We start from the raw sequence: 25,215 nt of genomic DNA on the forward strand, positions 1-25,215 counted from the left end.
AAGAGATTTAAGCTGAAATTCAGGTCTCCCCCTTGCTGTCTGCCCCCCTCTTCCTGAGCCTTAAGAGGAAATCAAATGCTGCAATATAAGCATGCGGGGCACACTTGTATTTAGTTCAGTGGCCTCTTCTTTCTAACAGTTTACTTTGTCTCTTCTAATTCAAGCATGTCAGTAGCAAGTCTCATATCTGTGACATCGATAATAAAAATCCCATTGTAAATGCCGGGGTGTCATTTTCCATTCTGCCTAAACAATCCCGAGCTTTGTACTTTCTGGAGTGGCCTCTGTCTTTCACAGGTGACATTTGCAAATGGGGATCTGCGTGTGTAAACCCTGCAGCTAACCACCTCATTTCCATACGTGCAGGCTGGCACAGGGCACACTTTGTGTCAATGAAGAGGCTTGAATGTGGCGGGTGGAAATTTGGCTACACTGGGTTTACTGTGAAGGACATGTTCCTTCTGTCAGCCTGGCAGAGGCCATGGTGGAGGCACACTGCGTGGTACCCAGCAACTTGTCAGCTCTTTGTTTAGAAGAAAGTATCCACAAGCTTGTGTGCTTTGACTCTGAAATGTTGTTCTTGATGTGCTTTGGCCCAGGATGCCAAGGGAAGTTGATAGTGGATTTGTGTGGAAAGCAGATGATGATGACACTTCCTGTGCTCTGAAGCAGCTGGACCTCTTTGCAGGCTCTCAGAGATGTGGAAGACACAACTACAGGTTGGGCAGAGCTGGATTTCAGCCAGTCAGAACCTTTTATGCATCACCACTCTGGTTCCTTCTGCAGCTCTGCCAGCAGTGGTAATGTGGAGAGATTGTGTTCCCTTCTCAGAAGAAATGATTAATTTTCAGAAAATGTGGCCCTTGGGAAGGCTTAGTTTACTGAGAAGGGTTCACAATCGTGCATTTTTGTGATCTTATCCTTCTTAGATTTGCACCATCATTTATGTACTCTCATAAAGCACACCAACTGCTCTAAATATGTACTGACATATACCAAAGTAGCTAAAAAGGAACAATTATGAGACTATTTGGCACGGTCACAGCATCTGTGAAAAAGACATCTTTTATGCGTAACACAATTTGTCCAGAATTAATGAAAATATCCAGAGCTGTTTTTATGAAGTAATTTGTCACATTAAACTAAAAAAACCTAAGGTTATGTTGGACATGAAAAGAAACTCCCCGAAGGTCAAAGCAATTAAACATTGGAACAACCTGTCAACCCAGAGGTCACTGAGGCCTCATCTAATGAGAACGTTCAAACGGGAGGAAATCCTGCAATCGTCTCTACTCATTTCTTTGCCAGGTTAAATACCCATTTGAAGTCCTGGCACAGCACAGCCAATGGAAATATTCCCATGGGCTTGATTTGAACTGCTTCATTTTTCCTTCCCCCCGCTCCGGAATTAAGGAAAACCTTTATTTTTTTTTCAAACAAATCTGGAATAGTTGTGAATTTGCATCTTCTATGAATTCCTGTAAGCCAGAAGACTTGCAAGGAAACTGGCACTGGTATCTTCAATGGCTTTTCCTTTCTTCCTCTGTATTAATAGCTAACATTTGGCTGTTGTGAACAGATTCACCTTTGATTGTTTCTGAAAGAATGTGTATGTTCACAATCAAAAGGAGCTGCTGCAAATTGCAACTTTAGAAGAGGATGGTCCAACAGGAGGAAAGTGATTATACAAATCAGGCAATATTAAGCCTGTTTTTAGCATCCAGTGATATTTTTTCATAGTTTGGAACTCTTGGTATTAAAAAGGAGTAGTCACTAACAATGTGAGAATTTGTGTGCTGCCCTAACCTTCTGGAAGTTGATATAATACGTTTATAAATACCTCTTCTTTCAAACTGATTTAGAAAAATGCCAGGTAAGCTCACACATGTTTTTGGGAGTGGGTCAAATGCTACAAATTTTCTGTGAGCCTCAAATGGCAAACTGTTTTAGAGTTGGTAATAATAGCAGAGCAGAGAGCAGGTTCTTGCGGTTTCTTCTCTTCTGTGCTTTACTGCCTTGGTGTTTTCATTAACACTGCTCCCTCTTGTTTTCCACTCCTCCCTTCTCTTTCTTTTTAGGGTGTATGGATCTCTGATAAGTGTTGTACTACGTTGTCAGGAAATTATGTTCTATAGGTTATAATTTCCACTGGCATTTCTTTGCTTTAGGATTTTTATCTTTTTACTGCAAACAAAAAAATGAATCCACGTCTTTGTGAAACGTTGATGAATTCAATATATTTTTATATTAGACAGAAGGATAAAAGACAAAATTAGTGCTTGGGACTATGTACAATCATCTATCCATGTGATTCCGTGCAGGCAATGGGAGTTAAACCAATGCAACAGGTTGGAGTTCATTACGTAGTGATGAAACTCTTCATTTGGAGCAGCCGAAGTCTTGATCCAGTTAGATTAGGAACATGCATTGTCTTGAAAAGCAAAATTTGGTATCTTGTGCTTGTTGGCTAAGTGGGATATAATGTATTCCTGTTTTCTACACTTGACTTCTCATCAACTTTTAATTCATATTGAACAATTCTGTTATTCTGCAGCGTGGAGATGGTGTTGCAAGTAAAGATTGCAGTGAGCATTGATGGGGAAATTTTATCAGCAATCACCAGATAGAAATGGGAAATGGCTCAAAACACACACTTCATAATGATTCATCCACAACCTCACTGGTAAATAATGATATCATTGCTCTAACCATGTTAGACAACACATGAGCCTTGCTTTACTTCCACAGTTGTTGAGTTTGAGGGTTCATTTTAATGTGCTTTTCCCAGCAGAACAGCAGACACGTGGAGGGGGCAGTGACAATAGGGATGAACTGAGAGTTTTCCCTTTCTTTCATTGCCAAAATGCACCTTGAAATAGTGTTCATACTTACCAAAAAGAGGAGAAAAAGCATTTGGTGTACTCGAAATGTAGTGGTAAGAAGACATGGAAGAACGTTTTGGAGAAGGAAAATTAAAACTTGGTGTTTTCTTCACAGTCAGAAGCTTCACAGAAAATCAACTTGAGACACTGATTTTCTTGTAGGAATCAGGATTTGGACACGACACAACCATTAGTATTGTCAGTGCATAAAACACTTCAGCAGCGTTTTATATCCGAGAAGTTTTTTATGTCCTGCCAGTGCTTTTACATGATACAAGTAAATGGTTCAGCCAGGTTTCTGGCAGTATTTGCAGGGAAGGGTAGGATTTGGGGGAGTCTGAACACTTGTTCAGGTGTTTAGCTTTAAAGTTAGTATTTTTAAGGCTACATGGATGCCTTTCAAAAAAGAATAAATCAGAAGATCCTAGCAAATTAAAATCCAGTGTTTTGAGCATTAATATAAAAATGACTTTAAAAGATACTAATCAGCAATTTGCAGATGACAGGCAGAAGCAATGGCAAAAGGGCTCCTGCCCAAGAACAGCAGAAGACAATCAGAGCATGTTTCTGTCCCCAAAAAACTGCTTTCTGTCCCAGATACTGCTTCTTGGTAACATGTGGCAAGAGCTGGCATTAACATTTCTTATAATTTCCCCTTCAATGTCTGCAAGTTACACATTTTCCTGTGAGCTAGTTTACATTGTCTGCTTCTCTTAGCAGAAAAATAAGCACTACTAGGGCACGATTCCTCTTATCTACTGCTGCTTGAGGAGAAGCATTGCTTTTTTGTTGGGTAAGTCCCACCCCAGAAGCTTTGGGGAGATCTATGTTTTCTGAGGCTCCCTATATTGATCCATAAGGCCTTCTCCTTTCCTCTTTCAGATCTTTCCTTCAGAGCTTCTTTTCTAAGATTGCAATGCCATGCATGCTGACAGGGCAAGTTTAAAGGAAGGCACAGCAACAGCTGATTGATATCTAGTCCTGGTTCTGTGACCAGGTGGTGGTTCTGCATGAACCAGAGAGGAGGGGATGCCTCATGAACTCAGCCTCAGTCACACAGCCCTGGAAGGAAGTCTCATGTTCTGGCTTTGATTTTCAGTGGTTGGCTATGGAAACGGGAGTGATTTTTAACAGTTTGTTCTACTCCCATCAGCACAGCCCCGTTTCCTTCAGCTCTTGTCTTTTTCCACTTGGTTCATAAAGTCCTGTTTAAAGGTTATTGAATTTTACAGGTATTTGTAGACAGAGCTAAGAGCAATGTTGGAACCAGCACAACCCACATATCAGATACTGACAGACAACAGACAGTGGTGGGCACTGAGCCTTCAGGGGTTTCCAGGGATTTTCAAGGGGTTTCCAGAGGTTTCCAGGAGTAACTGAGGTACCTGTCTCCTTTCAAATCTCTCCTCCACTCAGTAAATGAGGGAACATAATGAGCTTTTGTAACAGGATGGGACTGCTAATAAAAGCTTGTCTTGCTGACATCCCTTTATTGAAATTATTACATGTTCCTTTTCATGTTGAAGCAAGATTTAAAAAACCCTGTGGTATTACTGTTTTATTTGAGCCAGGAATCTATGTGATGTCACGAGAAAGACAAAAATCTAACCCAAATTCTTATCTACAAGTTGGAGGTGAGGACTAAATAATCTTACCCAGCAGATGCCTTCAGACAAAAGAGATCTTTTAAGAATAAGTTGACTTTCTGTTGACAGAGATGGACACAGACATTGAATGAACTCTGGGCCAAAACTGGAAGAAGGATGTAGCTGGATCAGCAAAATGTCATTGTTAATAGTATCAAAAGCAACCAAAATAATTGAAAAGCAATAGGTCAGTCACATTGCCACACTGATGAATGTAATAAATAATTAAAAATTCAAAACAATGCAGTCTCAGTATTATGGAAATCAAATTGGACTTTAAGGAAATTTTTTGTGACTAGATGGTCAGACACAAGATCATCTTTCCCTTCATCCCCCACTCCCACAACCATTTTCCAAGGTCTTTGGAATGGGAGGTGAAAGAGAAGGTGTTAATTTAAGATGATTAGGAGACAATGATAACTTACTTATGATAACTGAATAACAGCAGCACAATTCAAAACAGGTAAAACATAATCACAAACAAGCTGTAGGATTACCCATGTTGAGATAAAAGGATCAAACACTCACACAGGCATTGATTGCACTTGGGGGTATTTTGCATCTGGATCATATAAAGCTTTTTGCATGAACTTCATTTACTCCCATTAGCTCTGAGGATGTCAATGGGGCAACTCCAGCAGATCAAATTATGTGCCTGCCTAGATTGTTGCAGTATCGAACTGCAGGGTGAACCTGACCAAGACAGGTCAAAATAATCAGCTGGGAGACAGTCAGAGAAGAGAGATGGGTTATACAAATAATTAAGAGGCAACAGAAAAAAGCAGCAAAAATTTCTGCAAAAGTTTCAAAAAGGAGTTTAGCTGTGTAACGAGAAGAGCTCTTGATCAACTTGAAACAACTTAATAGGACTTGAAGGCTGGCTAGGCTTTTGCTTTCTTAAAGTGACACTGACAAACAGTTTGGGTCCATTGATATCTTTTTATATTTGATGTAACAACATTGAAATTTCGTTTTGATTTATTTTCCCTTATTCAGTACCCACAGAAATACAAGTGTCCCGTGAAGATGAAATACCGAGTCACCAACATGAGAGTGAATGTTCCTATTGACTTCAGTTTCCAGCCCCCTGGTCCCTGAGGGCAGAGGAAGCAACCATGTCTGTCTTGTGGGTCAGAGCAGTTGTTGGGGTGATGTATGTTACCTCAACATCTTCCCCTACCTCCTGAGCCCCTCTAAGCTAGATGGGCTTCTCTGGCCATTCTGCTGTCCATGGCAGTGTATAACCCTGTTAATGTTGCATGATCAGGTGAAACAACACACCAAAACACAGAGAGAAAAACATGTTATCAGTCATTACTCTAGTAAGGAGGTTGTACCTTACAACAGGCCTTGTGAACTATTAGCAGATATGCAAGAAAGCACAAGATGCATTTTGGCATGTACCTGATCTTCTCCCACTGAGACTGTAAAAGGAAAATACACCAAAATCCTTCCTGACCTAGAAGGCACGTTAATCAGTATTTTTCTTGACAAATCAACCATTAAACAGAATCACAGAATCACAGAATTTTTTGAGTTGGAAGGGACCTTAAAGATCATCGAGTTCCAACCTCCCTGCATGGGCAGGGACACCTCCCACTAGAACAGGCTGCTCAGAGCCCCATCCAACCTGCCCTTGAACACCTCCAGGGATGGAGCCCCCACAACATCTCTGGGCAGCCTGTTCCAGTGTCTCACCACCCTTACACTGAAGAATTTACACCTGATCTCTAACCTAAATCTCTCTTCTTTCAGCTTAAAACCATTAACCCTTGTCCTCTCACTGCAAGCCCCTGTTCCTGTAGCCCCTCCAGGTACTGGAAGGCCACTAGGAGATCCCCCCGGAGCCTTCATTTTTTCAGACTGAACAACCCCAATTCCCTCAGCTTGTCCTCATAAGAGAGCTGCTCCAGCCCTCGGATCATTTTCTTGGCCCTTCTCTGGACACGTTCCAACAGGTCCACATCTTTCTTGTGCTGGGGGCACCAGAGATGGACGCAGTATTCTAGGTGAGGTCTCACCAGGGCAGAGTAGAGGGGCAGAATCACCTCTCTAGATCTGCTGCCCACACTTCTTGTAATACAGCCCAGGATGGAGTTGGCTTTCTGGGCTGCACCTGCACATTGGTGGCTCATGTCCAGCTTTTGATCCACTAGTACCCCCAGGTCCTTTTCCACAGGGCTGGTCTCAAGTGTGACCTCCCCCAGCCTGTATTCATTTCTTGGGTTACCTTGACCCAGGTGCAGGACCCTGCACTCAGCCTTGTTGAACATCATGAGTTTCACCTGGGCCCACTTCTCAAGCTTGTCCAGGTCCCTCTGAATGGCACCCATGCCTCTGGCATATCAACTGCACCACCCAGCTTGGTGTCATCAGCAAGCTTGGTGAGGGTGCTCTCAGTGCCACTGTCAACATTGTTAATGAAAATATCAAACAACACTGGGCCCAGCACTGATCCCTGAGGGACACCACACCGTTTCAAGATTGGTACATAAATCCATTTTAACAACTTGTCAGTAGAATAGTGGAGTTAAAAAATCTCTTGACAAAAATCCTGAGTTATATTGCTATTAGTTTTGAATTAAAGTTTAAACATGGTAGAATACAGAAAGACATGGGCATCCCTTCCAGTTATTACACTGAATTCAGTTTAGTTCTTGACAATTCATACTTCCTGCTGAAGCTGAGTTTGCTTAATAGTCTGGTTGCTGGTAGACAGCACAACATATTATTCCTACTGAGCTCTTGCATCGCTTTTCAGTTATAGATCCCAAAATGCATACTTGAAACTGAAGATCCTGGTTGTGGCTTTGATAACAGCAAATCTGTAAAAAAATACCCACGACTCCCACAAAGATTTTGAGATGTTAGGAGAAATAGATATGTCTCAAAGCCGTAAGTGACAGGAGTTGTAACAAACACAGTGAGTAAAGTTCACTTCTCGTATTGATGATGGTATAAATGGCAGCTCAGATAAGAAAGGGACTTGAGGGTAGTAGTGAATGAAAAGCTGAACATGAGCAAACAATGTGCACTCGCAGCCTGGAGGGCCAATTGCATCTTGGGCTGCATCAAAAGAAGTGTGACCAGCAGGTCAAGGGAAGTGATTCTCCACCTCTGCTTGACTCTCATGAAACCTCACCTGGAGTACTGTGTCCAGCTCTGAAGCCCTCAACACAAGAGGGACATGGACCTTTTGGAACTAGTCCAGAGAAGGGCTACAAAAATGATGGGAAGGCTGGAGCAGCTCTGCTATGAAGACAGGCTGAGGGAGTTGGGGTGTTCAGCCTGGAAAAGAGAAGGCTTCAGGGAGACCTTATAGGGGCCTTCCAGTACCTGAAGGGACTACAGGAAAGCTGGGGAGGGACTGTTTACAAGCATGTGTAATGACAGGATGAGGGACAACGGGCTTAAACTAGAGCAGGGTACATTTAGAGGTGGTGGAGGCCCCATTCCTGGAAACATCCAAGGTCAGCTTGACAAGGCTCTGAACAACCTGATCTACTTAAATAGGTCCCTGTGCACTGCGAGGGGGGCTGGACTAGATGACCTTTAAAAGTCCCTTCCAAGCCCACATATTCTATGTTTCTACGATTCTGTGATTCTAAGATCACACACTGGTATAAGTGATAACATACTCATTCTGAGCCAAAGAATCCTGTGAAGCTGAAACTAACAATGATCAGTGGAAGAGGACAATGCACAAATATCAACTAGGCAAAACAGTCCCTTCACCATGAACTTTTTGTGTTGTAATCTTCAAATACTACCAGTGGTGTAGGAAGACAGCATCTATTAATATCAAATACAAAAAGTTGCTGCTGGATTTTCTGCTGCAAAACAAAAAAAAACCCAGAGGAAAAGCAGGATGTTATTAGTTTTAAAACATCTGCAGAGGTCATGATTCTGCTCTTCTACACACATCCCTTGCTCCTCCAGTCTTCCATAAGTTACTTATATAATTTAATCTGGCAGCTACATGATGCTTTCTCACTTACCTATATCTAACTAGTTTACAGCTGCTGTAGAAATTATGCTGGAGCTTAGATTTCGTTCTGAGGTTTAGTTGCTTGCTTTTTTAAAATTTTGCCAAAGAAATTGATTAATAGGGAAATATCTCCACACCTTTTTCCCCAGCCTAGCAATCTTATCCACAAATCAATTCTCCTAATCTGTGATTGCATTTTATTTAAAGCAAAATGATTGGTTGGAGTTTTGATTCAAGGAAAAGTAGCAAGATAGGGAGAAATCTGATGTCTTGCCAATAAACATCAAGTAATGTTGTCACCGTAGCAATAGAATCAGAAAAGAGTGGTACCACTGATCCAGTTTGTCCTGAAACAGATGTAGGAAGATACAGACACCCTCAAAAAAATAGGTTTTACAACTTTTTTTTTTTTTCAGAAAAGGTACTTGCTGCAAGCAAAGCTAATAAGTTGCTTTGTCAGCACTGAGATGTACAAAAATTGATTTTCTATTGCACTGTGTCTTCTGGCTTGATCCTCTGGTGCCTAGTAGGGCTCAAGCAAAGAACAGAGAGTATGCAGGGACTGGAGTGTTTTATCTCTCAGGTAACTCCTTCGCCATCTCTTCAAGGGTAAGGACATCCTGTAGCCACCTTCTCAGCTAGGGAACCAGAGAGATCTGTCTCTTCTACCATTTGCCTCTGCTAATAAAGCATTTAGGAAGTAGGATGGCTTTGAAGATTGTGCACTTCTGTTGGGTTGAGCAGAAAATGCTGATGAATTCAGAAGGAAGGTGTGGTAGAGGGGAATCAGTACCTCTCACACATACACACCAGTATGTACAAAACCAGCATGGCCATGAAAACCGTATTTTCTTAAGAAAGCAAGATTCAGAAATCCTCATTGACTTTGTGGAGATCTAAGCCAGGAGCATAGCTAGATATTACGGATGGATCAGCCAAGTTGATACTAGAATTCTGTTGAGAGCTACGCCAAATGTGTTGAGGCCCACTTTACACGGGGTGTCATCCATGTGAATGACCATGAATATTTCCTGGCTATGCAGAGCAAAGCTAAAGGGCACTGCAGGGACAGAAGGGAGAGTGGGGCCAGGGCAGGTGGAGTGCCAGAGCCTGGTGTAGAGAAGAGCATCCCAGTTGTAGTTTTGATGACACATTACTCTCAGTTGACACCAGGACCGTGGCGCAAAGAATCTGTCTGGGTCAGCAGGCAGAGAAAGAGCACCTGGCCCAGCGGGTTAAGCACTAGGTGAGCACTAATCCTGCCTAGAGGGTGATGAAAGCTTGAGAGCTGTACCCACTCCGTTTCAGCAGTGACCAGGATTCCTTTCCCAGCCCGCCCCCGGGATTCCTACCGTGAGGAGAAAAGAGAGGAAAGCAAACCCTTTCTCTCAGCTGGCGCAGCGGGGCCCGGAGCAGCGATCCCCGCCCGCGCTTCCCCTCCTCGCTCTCCTGCTGCCGTGTGGCTGCTGCAGAAGTCGTGAGCTGCTGTTACCCAGTGCAAATATGTTTGCAAGGCTTTTGCCTTCATGGAGGAGAAGAACAGAATCTAAGTGAGGAAGAGCACACGGATGAGATTTGCTATGTAACGGTGACTGTCCAAACAAAGACGAATTGAGATCCCTTTGAAAACGTGGTCCTTCTGTTTCTTTGAGCAGAATAAGTAAGAACGTGACTGCAGCTAATAATACTCATCTAACCCTGTCACCTGGGGATTTCAGCATATGTTGTGGACTTTCTTCAGTTAGCTCTCTTAAAACCCACCTCAGCAGATAGCAAGTACTGCTTTCCTCATTTTGCAGAGAGGAACATAAAGTGCTCGTGAAGGCTTTTGCCCAAATCCTCCAGGAAACCTGTAGCAGAGAGAGGAAGGAGAATGATTTGGTCAATTATTCTGCCCTTACACATTTGTGTCATTGTTTTGTTTTAGTCTGAATAACTTCAGAGGTTTGTAACAGACATTTTCTAGGGCAGTTTCTAATATCCTGAGCCCACTGAAGTGTTCCATACCTACTGAAGTCAAAAAAACATCCTCAGACTATGTGAAGATGTCTTCATTTGGCTTATGATCATTAGCCCACAATAAAATTTGGGCAAAGAGACTATAGACATTAATTTTGCCTCAGAACTATGTAGATCATTAACCAACACAACAGAAAGTCAGTGTATGTCTCTGTAAATTGAAATTAACTTAAAAAACCTTTATCTTCTTCTTGACATTCTTTAAAATCTCCTGTACCCTTTTCTGGGGAAGAATGAGGGCTTAACACAGAGGACATATTCGAAAATGCATTTCTCTCTGGTGTAGTCCACCATCTTTTCAGTAAATCCTGCTGTTGTCCACAATTCCTGATAAAACAGACCTTTATTTATTTAATTTTTAAATTCATTTGGAGGACCTCTGTAGACTCTGGTGATGGACAGAGTTGCATGCTGGCCAACAGCAGCCATACGAAACAGCCTTTTTTGGTTGCAGTGTTGTTTCAACACTGATGTACAATTTTGACACAAACTAGAAGGCTAAGTATGAGCAGAGTGCCAGGTTTGGCCTTTGTGGATCCTAGGGTGGAAGCACAGCTGGATATGGGCTTTGGTTATTTTGTCAAGAGCTTTCAGTGCTGTTGCATACACTTTTCAATTTAGAGCTAGGTCGTAGGCCAGTATCTTCTCAGTGGCATATCCAGGTCTTATCTGGAGATACATTTCTGTCCCTCAGCTAGGGTCAGGCATACAGGTTTACAGAAGAGAGTTTTGGGTCAAAATATTACAAAAGACCAGCTTGGACCAGCTCCTGCCTGCCAGTCAGAGAACAGTCTTCTTCCTTCTGTTCTCCTTCCCTTTTCCCTTCCTTTTCCCCTTCTCTTCCCCTCTCCCCTTCCTCCTTCCCTTTCCCACAGCTTATTCTGTGTAAAATTGGTGCTGAGGCTTATGGGGGAAAAAAAAGAAAAAGGATAAAAATAGTAATAACTATTATGGGTAATAACTGGGTAGCAGCTCCTCTTGCTGCAGGCATCCCACTATATTGGCTGGGCTTAGTATCACTTTGTCTTCAGTTGGTTCTGCTGAAGAAGCTGTTGATACCAGACTCACAGAAAACTTACCTGGGACTCATGAGATGCCTTCTTCCCCCCATGTGGGACACCATCCTGTCAGGCATGTGACAGTATGGGTCAACATGGACTGCTGGGAGGTGAGGAACCCAAGTGTTGGGGTAAGGAGTCACAGCTCACCTTCAGGTCTGCTCCTTGCACCAGCAAACAGGGTCAGTGCAGGGAGCAGGGCAGAGAAGAGCCTGCTCTGAGCTGCAGGTATGGAAGGAAGGAGGTGATTGCAGGGGATGCATTCCCTAAATGTCTGGCTCGTGTAGGACCAGCTTTGTGGAAGATGAGAGAACTGCACCTGCTTACACCAGCATTGGACTTGGACTAAAAGACACAAAGAAGCAAATCTTAGAGAGGCAGAAATCTAGAGACAGAATTATAGATACTCCTGAATCCCTGATGTATTTTAAAATTTCATTTTAAAGGGAAAATCATGGGAAAAAAAGCCTCAAAGGCACATGTTTAAGTGTTAGTTTCACAGTAATACCTCCTCAGAGAGCTGACTTTATCACTACTGAAGGGAGAAAGAAGAAAATTGAATTGTTTTTGTTGTTCTATCATGTTTGTGACATGACAAAAACGTGGAGTTCTTCTGCCTTTTGCTTTTCACCTTGTTGAACTGCTGTCAGACTTCTGTAAATCGTTTGCACCATAAACAAGCTTGGTAAGTGAAAGGGCAAGTGCTGAGAAAAGCCAAAGGCAGAGTTTTTATATTGAATCTTTTCTTACAGAAATAACTGACTTCACTGTGAACTGGCTTCACCCAGATCCAGGAAGCAAAGCTGAGCAAGATGCAGTAGACAAAAGAAGCTGAAACAACAGCAAATGGACTAAGACTCTGAAAATGTTTGCTTTGTTTTTAGGCAAAGAGTTAGATAATTGCATCTGAGGGGATTTGGTTTTGAGCAAGAGCTATTGCCTTGTTTCTCCACAGCATTTCAGCCACAGGTGTGTGGCAGACAAGCTCCTGGAAAGGCAGGCATCCCTTACTCAGTTGTGCTACCTGGGAGCTGCCTGCTGTTGTGAATCAACAGCTGCTATTGATCACAACCCTGTCTGCCCCCACACACCAGTGGTGGGATATCAAAACAAGAAGAGAAGAGGATGTTTTTTTGCTTGCATACCTGACGATTGCAATGTCAGTCCCCAGCACAGCAGGCAGTTCTGCTTCTTTGGCAGGGAGCCAGTGTTCAAGCAAAAGGCATCGGCGTGTTGGAGAGCATGGCAATGGCAGGCTGGGATAACCCAGTATCCGTGGGGAGGGTGCTGGGAGCAGTGCAAGGCAAGAGGCTTAATGAGGGAACTGCTCCTGTTTTATGTTTCTACGTGTTGCTGTAGGAGCATAGAAAGATCAGAGATAGGGCCACATAGAGTACATCTTTAGCTCACTGGAGATTGCATTAACTCAGGTACAGCCAGTTTGTTTCTCCAGCGTCCTCTTTGCAAACATGATACACCTGATAGATGGGGAATAGTATTTAAGGAGCTTGACAGCCATTACTGATCTTATGCACTTGCATAAACTCTAATTCACTTGTGCTGGAGCCCAGTGAATCCAGGCAGCCTGACATACCTCAGGGGAATACCTGCAGACTAAGGCCAACTTGGGACTCCAAGGGAGAAATTTGTGTCATTGGTCTTGTCAGTAGTTCAGGGTATACAAGCTGATCTGTCTTACCTAGCTCTGCTTTGGTGGTTACATCTGGGCCCTTTTAGAAAGTCATGCAGCACAGTTCAGTACCAATTACTTTTCTTTAAGCTTCCTTTTGTTTTATTTCCCCCCATTTAATTATTACCCTTTCACCACAGCTTTTATATCTCTACATGACTTACGGCAACTTGTGTTTTAATGTTACAAGGAACTCTTAAAAATGTTACAGAATTCAAAAAAAGACATTAAAAAGCACAAACCCATATCTTAGAAAATAATTAAAAAACCCCACAGAAGCTATAGGTAGTATAAACTTTCTTGCTCTGGTTCCTCAACCCAATTTTGACCACATAGGATTTGCAACCAGCAATGATTAGTGAGGAGCTCAGAGCCCTGTTAATCCCTGTCCCCAGTGGATGGACCCAGAGTCATCCAGAGCAGGTGTCTCTGTAACTGTGATGCACTTAAAAAGGGGGGAATGACCAGGAGTTACTAAATTTCATTCTTCTTGTGTGGTTGTGGTGCAGGGCAAGGAAGGAAAAGAGCAATTTAAAGGAGAGCTGCATGACTCCTTACCTGGTAATAAGTTTCCAAACAATTTTTCCTGGGTAAGATTCCAGTGTACATATATTAATTAATAAACGTTAGCACGGTATACAAAATGTTTACATTATATTTTGAATTCACCCAACTAAGAGTCTTATTTTGTCATATAGCTCAGCAGGCATTTGAAATTAATAGGACTGAAAACTCCAGGTTCTGTTGAGAAGGTGGGAAGCAAAACTGTGTGCCATATCCTGCAGCTTGAGTTAAGTATTTCTGAATTATTTACCAAGGTAGTTTGGAAACGGCTAAATCATAGAAACACAGAATAGTTAAGGTTGGAAGGGACCTTAAAGATCATCCAGTTCCAACCTCCCTGCTCCTAGCAGGAACACCTGGTTTTCCTTGTCATTTCCAAGAAAACAGTTAAACAAGTATCCTGGCTATTCACTTTGGTGAAGAAGAGGTGCATATAAAGAGCTATTTGGAGAAGCCTGAGTTTAACTGGTGCTATGAAGCCCTGGAGTGCTGTGCACTGCTGGGCTCTCTTGACTGGGAATGTTTTTGACACCAGGGATTCTCTGTATTAATCCATTTTGAATGAGGAACATGGATGAATCCTCCTTATGTTTGGTTTTTTTTTTTCCTTCCTTACTGGGAAAGAAGCTGAGGAAGGGTCAGGAGAAGCTCTTGCACCTCAGACAAACTAGTGCTAGGAACTTGTCATCTTTTGCTAATGGGGCATGCAAGTAAAGCCTACTGGCCAAAAGGGTGGATTCTGCCTAGAACAAACCCATTTTTCTTATCTAGTCCAGAAAGAGGCAATAGATAAATAGTAGAGATCAGCTGTGTCTGATGAAGCTGATCAAAAGGTCACACAATTAAAGGACATGCAGGTTACAGAAGAAAGGATTTCTCAGCAGCTGTTGGGAACACACAGGTGAAAGACTGACTGAGCATGTGTCATCTGCCCAGCACCAATGAGACTCCATGAGCTGGGGGGTGTCATGTGCAAGAGCAGGGAGAAAGGATAAAAGGATCTGGTTTATAGCAGAATGTCTCTTTAAACCATTGTTGAAAAGTTGAAAAGGAGAGAAACAAGAAGAAGAGGAGAGAGGGATCACAAGAATTTATTTTCTCTAGATCTGTACCTTTCTGTGTCACTAAAGACAAGACAGTGTGATTATGGAACTTCTGATTATTTAATCCCAAGTGCCTATCTAAGATAAGTGACATGAACTCCTCTCCAGAGATGTCCACTTCTTGCCACAGACTAGGTATGCTTAGACAATTACAACTTTGCAGAAGACATTTCTCCACCAACATTTCTAATTTTTCCCTCTGACTATCAAGCTTGTAGCTCCCTTAAGTGACACTGGCAGTCTGAATCTTGTCCCCAGTGTGTTTCTTAACTACATCATAGCTGTTAAGCTGTAGTCATGTTCCTTGAAGATCAGTCTGATATTAAAGCTGAGAATAAACTCAGATGCCTTGCTGAACTAGATCCTAAATACTACTTTTTAAGGGCAAAAAGACAACTTTGAAACTCTAACTGGTAGAGTTAGAATGAAGATAGTTATGATGATGAGATAGGAATAGTACGTGTTCATAGGCTCAGAAGCTAAATTATGACTGTCAGTAGTTACTTTTGGATCCCATGTGGCTTGAGGATGCTCTGATGCAGTGCACTGATGACTGTTTTGTTCAAAAAGGTGTCACAAGTGCCCTTACATCTTGTTTCCAGAAGTTGTGACTTACCCCAAAGGGAGAGCTCAGCTCAAGGCCAGGGTCAGTGCTGCAGCCATCAGAGCTGCTCAGAAGAGGCTGGCAGGACAGTAGACAGAAATGTACATTTGATAAAATCAAAAGGATTTTGTCTCCCTAAAGGTTTGGAATAAATGAGTTTATAGATAACTTGACCAGCTTGCCCTATGGACATAATTCTTTAGCTTTCACTGAGGCAGCACAGGCTGTTACCCTGTAGATGCCCAGCAAAACAGACATGAAGGAACAGATTATTTTCTTGGCCATCTCTGTAGAACAATTAATACTTTTTTTTTTTAGTAGAGATCTTCTATAAAAATAGTTTCAAACACAAGGTTATTTTTAACGGTAGCTTTACTGTTTGCCAGCTACTAATGGTATTTCTTTGGAAGCCTCCAAAACCATCCCAAACCATCACTTTTAGACATTCATTTAATTGTCTGTCTAGGAGATTGCAGCTTTGAAGACAAACTCCCACAGCTTTGAATCTTCTTGATCCTTCTTTGACTCAGCTTGACATTTGGATTTTTCCCTCTCAACTTTATGCAACTGAATTACATGCATTTCCTTTTAGAATCAATATCTTTGATAACTTTCTAGGTGGCTTAAACCTCAGAAATACATTGATTACTTAGTCTTTTTAATGCCAAATTAAAGATTAAAAGTTGGAAAGATTCTTAGTGAGGAATAGAGTAATTCCTAAAATAATTTTCCTTGCCTTGCCTACCCTTGCTTTCTTCCCTTGCCTCTCCCTCTCCCTCTCCCTCTCCTAGACAAGGTGTACTGAACCAGTTTCTTTAACAGAAAGATGTCACAACAGCAGGTAGGTGTTTTCCATTATTTTTTTTAATTTTTTTTAGGGATTTTTCAGGACTCAAATTTGAAAGTTGATCTGCAAGTTGTATTGTGGGCTAGAAATGCCGACTAGACTTTCAAAAAATCCCCATTTACCTATACCAAGACTCTATTAGTTAAACATCTTTTGAAAAGACATTTCTGGTCCCCAAATTCTGATACTCTGCATTACTTTCAGTAATAGATTTCATGCTCCCTTTGCTGTCTGAATATCAACTTCATTGCAAGAGGACAGAATAGAAGACCTGCAATGAATGGTGTATTTGGTGAATTTAAATTGCTATTTTTTAAATATTTTTTTTTTCTGTTGAGACTACTTGCAAAGAAATCTATCAGAGAGGGGGGACAAAAAAGCTTATTCATAGAATCATATCATAGAATCATCAAGGAATGAAAAGACCATCAAGATTGTCTAGTCCAACCCTCCTCCCTACAACCCTCAACCACTAAACCATCTCCCAAAACAACCATGTCCACCCATTTTTTCAACACACCTCCAGGGATGGTGCCTCCACCACCTCCTTGGGCAGCCTGTTCCAATGCCTCACCACTCTTTCTGTGAAGGAATTTTTCCTAATATCCAATCTGAACCTCCCCTGGTGCAACTTGACTCCATTTCCTCTTGTCCTATCACCAGTCACTAGGGACAAGAGGCCAAAACCCACCTGACTACAACCTCCTTTCAGGTAGTTGTAGAGAGCAATGAGGTCTCCCCTCAGCTTCCTCTTCTCCAGGCTGAACAGCCCCAGCTCCCTCAGCCTCTCCTCATAAGATCTGTTCTCCAGATCCCTAATCAGCCTAGTTGACCTTCCTGTGGTATCACAGCTCATGGGACCACCAGCACAAACCAGCTGGTGCTTTACAGTGAGTTTCTAATGGGAACAGTGGGCAGTTATCCCAGGTGGATCTATTTTTCATGCAGCTGAGAGGTCTATCAAGGCTGTCGAGAGTGTTCATCTCTGAGAGTCTTTGGTGTGGAGGCAACAAGATCCAAGCCTGTTCTGAGCATCTCTGCCACAGGGCTGTGCATACACTGAACTTTGTGGACTTGTCTTCTACTACTGCCCAGGATAATGATGGGGCAGATTGCAGAAACCTTGTGTGAGCTATTTCTTTATTAAGGGTGAGATGTTGACACGTTGGAGCAGTATTTATACAGTGGAGCATCCTATGGTTGGCCCTTGGGGAGCATTTCCTGAGACACAGGACCCAGCAGGACGTAGGTGACTGATTTATGGCAGACTTAGACTGACGTGGTGAAATACTGCCATGCTGCTCTGTGGTGGAGGCAGAGAAAATAATAAGGTGAGGTTAATGCATATCATCTTGCAGAGCTGGAATAGGAGCACCAGGATTTGCAGGTGAGGAAAGGGGCCTTTGTGGCACTGCCTGGTGTGCAGAGTTTGCCCTGAATCTGTCCCCAAAAAGCTGACTGAAGAAATTGATGCAGCAAGATATTGGCACTTGCATTAATATTTGGGATCCTTAAATTGCTTATTAGCTGTATTTCAAAGGCCTCTCTGCTGTCAAGAAGAAGGTTGGTCTACATGCACTAGCAGTTTGGGAGGAGGAGAGGGCACTGAAAGCAAGAAGGTGCTGTTGGCAGCCATCTAACATGGCCAGTGTCACATCTGTGCTTTTGATGACGTGTCCTGCACATTCACTGGGTTCAAGCAGTGTATTTTTATTTGGCGTGGTCTCTGAACACAGCCTGGTATTGATTTGCAGGTCTGCTACAGGTAAGCAGAACTTGCCTCCCCCCACCACTGTGGGTGTGTATGAAGAGGCAAGGAAAGAGCAGGACTTCTTGCAAATCAGGGTACTGTAAACACCATGTGATGCATCAAGGTGAGACCTACATAGTTTGAACCATTTTAATCAATTTTTAATCAGCTTTTACTACACAACAACAATTTATTATAGGTTTTATGTGATTATAGGCTTATTGTGATTTGACTTGTTCACTTACCATAGTTTTGATGGGCTTATGGTGATTTTAGCTTTTATGTGCTAATGACATTTTGCAACTTTGTTGGAAGCTTATCTGTACAACTTCCCCACTCCTTCCTTGACAGAAGAGAATGTTGCTACAGCCCATCCTGTTTATTAACCAGCCTGTTCAAATCAGAAAAAAAAATATAAAAATAATTAATGTAACTGATCCATTATAGGCTTTTTACAAATGCAGAGTAAATGATGTTTTACAAAGAATGTGCAAATGCATGCACCTGTGTCCACATGTAAACATCTGATATTGTGAAAGGACAGGGGAGAGCTGGAAGCTTGAAGCTCTGAGCAACAAAGAGCTCCATCTCCAAAGAGCTCCATCTCCAAAGGTCTCTTGTTCCTGACACATTTGCCAGGTGAGGGAGGTTCATACAGTGGTGGGGCGATCCCTAGGTGCTGGGGTTGTCCCCTGGCATTCCTGTTTTCCACCTCTGCCACTGAAGAGGATCTTCTCCAGCCAAAGAGGAATGAAGAAGAAGTCCCACTTTCACAGGGACAGTTTATGAGGTTTTGCAGACTGGGCAATCTATCAGGCATTTGACAACACTTGGGATGTCACCAATGTGGTCCTGGCATGAGTGAATTGCCTAGGAGCTTCACTAATAGCCTGTAGAGACCATTGGGCACAGAGATTTGCAGGTCTTATCTCAGTAGCAGAGGAAAACTGAAGAAAAAGTGGTGCTTTCTTTAAGATGTAGACATTTCCAGAGGTCTTGCTATAATGGCAGGACCAGTAGTATTCACGTCACAGTACCTTGAATCCTGGTGTGCTCCTATGGTGGGCTCATGGCCTCCTAAATGGCAAACACCTTCCAGTCTGGTTGGAGCTCATCAGGGACAGGCTCTGGGAGGAGCAGGATGAAGGGGATACAGGGCAGTGGGTGGCATGGGAGACAGAGACATAGCATGGGACAGAGAACTGCAGGTGTGGTCCTTAAGGACTTTACAGTCTAATTACCCCTAATGACTTTCTCCACACTGTGCAGGTTTGCTCACAGCTTAGCATGTAGGCACGTCCTCACCCACACAACAAACCTGCTGGTTTGGGTACAATAGTCTCCTCCCTGCACCCACCAGAGCATGCTTAAAAGTTTGGAGGAGAGGTTGAGGCCCCCTCTGCATGTCTCAATACATGAAGAACTGACAGTTTCATTTGAAGATCAATTTTATAACGGGGCCATTGTCAGCAAGAGGATGGCACAGTTTGTCTGAGGACAGTGTGTAACAATCTTGTGAGTCAGGTCCTTATCTATTCCAGGCTTCCCTTGTGCTAGTCTAGATACAGGCAAAAGGTGCTGTGGGCTGTTGTGGGCAGCAAGGTGATCCTGGCTCTGCTGCTTGTTTGCCTGTGACTCAGCCTGAGAGAAGCCAGCAGGCTGCTGCTGAACCCGAGATCAAATAGCCATGGCCACGGCAGGGGATGGCAATAGCCAGCCCAGCTCTGCAGATCTTCCCCCAGGCTCCTTGTCCCAGCTCCAGCCCTTCTTCCTTGCCCTTGTGTCCTGGGGCAAGGGCTGCCCTAGATGTTCTTTGCCTGGTGGGGAAACCACAGCGACGCTGTGACCCTTTGGGCTGGCTTTGGCTCTGGGTTTCTCTACACTCTGCTGGGTGGAAGGCTCCCAAAAAGCAGTTCCTCAGCAAACAAGTCTGCTTTACTGGTTAGCACTACATTTTTGTCTTCTGCTTCTCCATTCAGGATTATAAGGAAATAAAATGTGAAATAATCTTGTAAGCCAGCATTGACATGAACTCCATGATCTGTTCCAGTCACTCAGACTACTAAGGTTGGCTTTTAGGCTGATTCTTGTGTCGGAGACAAGAAAGTTGCACAATAGACATTAGAGAATCACTTAAAAAAGCCTCCACAATCCTGCATTGAAATCCCATCCAGCAAGGGAGAGAACCAGCCCTGGCCTGGCTGAGAGGCAGTCACATGAGTGTCCAAAACAATGAACACACAGTGTCGAAAGCCGAGGCCATTGAACTTTATGTCACTTCCCAACTGCAGCATTACTCATAATTTATGGTTATACTCGCCTTTCAACCTTTAAAACCTTTTCCCAAGTATTTGCAGCATTCTCACATAAATATTGCTACAATAAGCAACATCAACATTTAGTAGCTGTTTTTCAAGAATAACCGTGTGACACTATTATGGCATTCCATTAAACCAGCTGCAATGTGGGGAAGGTCTAAATCAAATCATGCCAGCTAAAGGTAACGTTTACACATACACAACAGAACAATGGATGGGAAAAGTTTATTCTGTGTTTCAAGACTTAAATGACAGTTTTGTCTCCTTTCATGCTTATGCAAGACATCTCTCTCTGGTGAAATGACCCAGAGTGGACACAGACTGCAGCTTACATTCCACTGCTATTTGTTACCTTCTCAAAAAAAAAAAAACCCAAAACAAAACAAAAAAGACAAAAAGAAAAAAAAAAAAAGGGGGCAATTATAAAATCCACAGTTTGGTTTATTTATTTTTATTTCAGGAGAAACCCATTTTTTCAAAGGAACAGGGAATGTTGTCTTTTCTTTAAAGCTATCAAATGTTGTGAAATGATTAGTCAAAACCTCCTTGCCAGAGTTGTTCACTGTCCAAAATGCATTACAACGACTAAACGTAAATGACAGATAGTTAGCTTGCATATAGAAACGTGCTTAATTGCCCTCATCCCTCCTGTCTGAAGAATGCACTTAAGCATATGCTCATTTAAACACATATGCTTCATTTCTGTTTAGGTTAACAGGATTTGAGCATGTGCTTTAACATAAGCAAATGGTTAAGTGCTTCTCTTGAATAGGGATGCTTTTCTGAGGAAAAGCCAAAGAAATATTCTCTTGGAGTATTTCCTCTTTAGCCTGGCCTACTCTTGCTCCAACTGCATTGAGGGAGTGCTCCTTCTGCTCCTTCCTGAAACCCAGCTGACCCCTCTCTCCTCCTGTCCCCCGGGCTGATGTCCCACACGTGTCCCACCACCCTGCCAGCTCACCTGGTTCGGTGAGATTGGCAAAACCCGCCCGCAGTGAGGAGAGATGCAGGGCAGGGAAGAAGAGGAGAAAGGGAGCTCCGCCGAGGAATTTGCATCCTTCCCGGAACAGGGCAAAAAGGGGCAGTGCGTGGGGCTGCTGGGGAGGGAGAGAGAAGCCAGCAGCACCCCTCTTGCACCCAGCCTGCTGCCTGCCTGCTCAGGGCAGGAAGGGATGCTGCGCTGCAGCCCGTCCCTCCGCATCCATCCAGCAGCGCTGGCTGCTTTCCAGTCCTTCTGCTGGAACTTTTGCCTCCGTCCTGCCCCAGTTCCTCCTCACCGCTCATCGCCGCCTTCCCAGCTCTCCCCGGACTGCGGCAGTGCCTGGTTTTTCCGAGCGGCCCTGCTGGGAGGTGTAGGTGGGTGCTTTGCAGCTGACACCTGCAGCTGAGCTGCACGGCTGCGTGGGCTTCCCCGTGGGAGAAGCGTCACACCACGCAGCAGTGTCAGAACCTTCCCAGCGAACCGCAGAGCGATGCGGGGCTTGGTTCCTTGCTCTCCGGTCAGGCTGCAGATCCTGCCCGGCTGCTGCAGGTGAGCTCCGGCTGTGCGGCAAAAACCCTGCACAAAGGGAGAGCCGATCGTGCTCAGAGAGGCTTGCAGATACACCCGGGAGCTGTATCCGTTGTGCCTTAGCAGTTTAATTAAGATAAGCATGCGGAGTTTATGCTGTGCTCCCATAAACGACAGGGCAGGGATATGAATGATTTATACGGTATTAATTGTGAAGCACAGGTGTGTCCATATGCATAAGCTAAACCATCACTTGAATCCAAGCAAAGGAATGAAAGCACTCCATTTATTATTTTTTTTTTTTGTCCTTAGCAAGATTAGCAAAAAAATTCCCCTTGTTTGCAAAAAACACGACAGGCATTGGGCAAAAAGTTAGAAGGGGCAGAGTCCCGACTGCCTGGGCACTACTGAATAAAAACACTTCCAAAGGCAACTTTGGGGAGTGGATTTGATTCAGTGAAAGCAGCCTGGCTCCTCTCCCTGCCCTGCAGGTACTGTGGTGGCCTGTCATGGCAGCAGATTATTTGTTCTTCTTCTTTTTCCACCCCCCCCTTCCCTCTGACACTGAACTAAAGAATGCATTGTGGGAAAACCCTCCTGACACATGACACTGTGCAAAGGAGGATCACAGCGTGAGGCAGCATCAAGGGGCTTACTTGGCCTTGATGCACTCTTGCACAGCATGGGGCTCCAGAGATGAGTGTCTCTTCCAACTGAAGCACTGGTGCAATTTGCACAACTCTCATGAGAGCGCACGGTGAAGCTGCTCTCAAAGCCCTCATGTAAACAGGGCCGGGGAAAGAAAAGGGAGAGTAAAAGAGCCTGCACCATCCACGGGAAAAGCACAAAAGGAGACGGTTCAAAAGAGGCTGAGCTAAGGAGGTGGGGAGTCGGGAGGGAAAGTGGGGTGGAAAGGGACAGAAAATGAAATCCAAATATGAGAAGCAGAAGGGGAAAGTCGTAGCGATGTGATGGGGTGGTTGCTGCTGCAGCTGCAGAGGTCAGAAGAAATGAAGTATGGGGAGACACTGGATGGCAATGCACAACTAGAGATTCAGCTTTCAAGGCAAAACTGCAGCTGAGATGTGCTCTGAAGACTCTGTGCCTCAGATATGCAGCCCTTAAACTTCTTCAAAACCTCCTAAGTTCAGATAATAAGTTTGCATAAAGAGAGAGAGGGAGGAGAGGAGAAAAAAAAAATCAAGCTGGCTGTAAGTGTTCCTTGCTAGCCTGTCTCTGAGCAACAGGCCCTCCTGTACTCACTCTCCCTTGTTGCTCCTGCTTATCATAATATGCCACTTTTGCGCATCAAATTTACATTTCAAAAAATGCTGTATCTCTGCTCTAAAATTAATTATTAATCTTTCATCAGTCCCTTCCATGGATACATTTTTAACTTTGATTTTGCTACCCGTTCGGGGGAGGGATGGGAGAGGGGGGCGGGGGAGAGAAGATCCTTTAATCTTGTCACTTTTCTGTGGGGTTCTCCTCTCATGTGCTGCTACTTCCAGCCAGCCCTGTGTGTCCCCTAAGCACTCTGGAGGTGCAACTTCAACTTTTCTGCTCACTCGGGAAAGAAGTTTCCCACACTTTTGAGAGCAGGAAATTTTCACCCTGCAGGATGCAATGCAGAGAAATGACTGCTCCTCTGGTTTGACCTGGCATTTCAGTCTCAGTAAAGTGAAGGTTTACTGATAAATTGAGCCCCAGGCTAAATAGAAAGGTGGATTATATGCCTATATGGGGGAAGAAGATCTGTGTGGGATTTATATGGCCTACCCAGAGTGCAGTATGGGCTTATTCACCAACAGGTTCATCAGAGTGACTTGTAGGTAATGGTCTGAATATTGGTTATTTACTGTTAAAGGTAAGCAGGAACTGGAAATGCAGCAATTTGCTGTTAGTCTATGCAAAGAATAAATCATTCTCTGGCCTACAGTGGAAAAAAAAAAAAGCAGGAGCAAGGAAAGACCTGTGTGTCAAATGGATGATACGGGAGACATGGGAGCTGCTGGCAAACCCTGTAGGTGTCCCAGCTCTGGTCTGGCGTTGTGCCAAAGGGTATAGTCTACCTCAAGGAGGGAGAAAGGGTTCAGACAAGATGCAGTTATGATAAGAGATGTTTTTATGGATTACAGAATAAACAGATTCCTTTTTACCAGCACGCTACAAACTTACCAGTCACTGGTTCCACAGCCAAATGCACACGTATGTGTTGTCCACACACACATATGTGTGTGTTCTCACCTCCTTCCCCCAGAAATGTACAATCTGGACGTTTCTGAAACTGATGTGTGTAGGCTGCTTCCTTGAATTAAGGTGGAAAAACTTGCTGGACTCTATCGTGTTCACTGTATTCTGCTCAGAAGGGGCAAATAAATTATATTGTTGGAAGACAGATGTCAACACAACATAGCATCTAATTAAAGGCAGGTCTCACAATTATATGGAACCATACTCTACATTGCACTTTTAATCTTTCGATTCATATGTACAGTCTAAGAAATATGTAGTCTTTTCAGCAGCTTCTTTGTTGTTATTTGTTGGGTGTATGTGTGGGTGAACATCTCTCAGGATTTTGGACTTAATCAGAGGTTATTTTTGATCAATAGACTATCACTTACTAGAAAATCAGATAAAGTGCAAGGGAAAAATAAAGCTGAAAATGCAGAGCAACCCACATCATGCTTGTTTTCCAGACCCATCCCCCTGCATGTTCCTTTCCAAAACTGTACTTGCCCAGGGTATAAATTTATCCCTGTGGTTGTTCCCTCCAGGCTGTGCCCAGGTTCTGCAGCCCTGCTTTTTATCTGCCAAGGGTGCATTCGGTAGCACCTTCATCTAGGCTGCCCTTCCCCACCGATAAATTAGCATTTGCACGGACACAGCCAATAGCTCTCACAGCACAGCTCTAGATAAGCATTATCCACCTTTCCCAGCTGGAGAAACTAAGCCAGGAAAGTTGCTGGAGGTGAGAGGGAGTCAGCAGCAGCTCCAGATCAAAACTGAAGCCTTGCTCGATTCACAGCTTTCCTCTCGATCTTCCAGACAGCAAGCTGAATACAGCCACACATTTACTCTTTGTGATTTATTCTGTGTAACAACACTGATTTATTTTTTTTTTCCAAAGCAGGCTTTGATTTCAGTTCATTGACACTAGTTGTCCATGTATGTGTAATTAGGTAGGATCATCAATGTGCTGCAGAAGGCCCATTTTGTACATGATGCCTCCACAA

This window comes from Apus apus, chromosome 3 (genome assembly GCF_020740795.1).
Source record: "Apus apus isolate bApuApu2 chromosome 3, bApuApu2.pri.cur, whole genome shotgun sequence".
NCBI lineage: Eukaryota > Metazoa > Chordata > Aves > Apodiformes > Apodidae > Apus > Apus apus.